Source organism: Leopardus geoffroyi, chromosome X, assembly GCF_018350155.1.
Source record: "Leopardus geoffroyi isolate Oge1 chromosome X, O.geoffroyi_Oge1_pat1.0, whole genome shotgun sequence".
Lineage (NCBI taxonomy): Eukaryota > Metazoa > Chordata > Mammalia > Carnivora > Felidae > Leopardus > Leopardus geoffroyi.
The window spans coordinates 22048235-22048674 of record NC_059343.1 but is presented as its reverse complement, the minus strand read 5'-3'; the positions used below and the strand labels follow the sequence as shown (position 1 = coordinate 22048674).

At 36.8% G+C, this 440-nt stretch overlaps 1 non-coding gene across 1 annotated transcript; it reads left to right on the top strand.

The window, feature by feature from the left end:
• Nucleotides 1-129, top strand: LOC123595543. The gene has a single exon (XR_006711231.1). It is a non-coding gene; the product is annotated as a U8 small nucleolar RNA (small nucleolar RNA).
• The last annotated feature ends 311 nt before the right edge of the window (nucleotides 130-440 follow it).

Genomic DNA, 440 nt, shown 5'->3' with positions numbered 1-440 from the left:
ACATAAGTAGGACGATCCTTACCTGTTCTTTCTTTTTGGGGGAGGGCTTGGAACATGAGGATTTGAGGTCCCATGATTAATGTCTTTGTATAATCAAGACTTGCAATGCCCTGATTGCTCCTGTCTTCTTCCTGACGATCTCTCCTTTAAGAGGCCAAAAAGTCTAAGAAAAGATTCTTAACATCACTAATTATGAGGGCAATTCAAATCAAAACCACAATGAAATATCACCTCATACCAGTTAGGATGGTTATTTAAAAAAAAAAAAAAAAAGTAAGTGTTGGCAAGAATGTGGCGAAATTGGACCCTTGCGCACTGTTGATAAGAATGCAAAATGGCAAGCCGCTATAGAACTAGAACTATCAAAAAATTAAAACTAGAACTATCATATGATCCAACAATCTCATTCCTGGGTATAGAGACTCAAAAGAATGGAAATC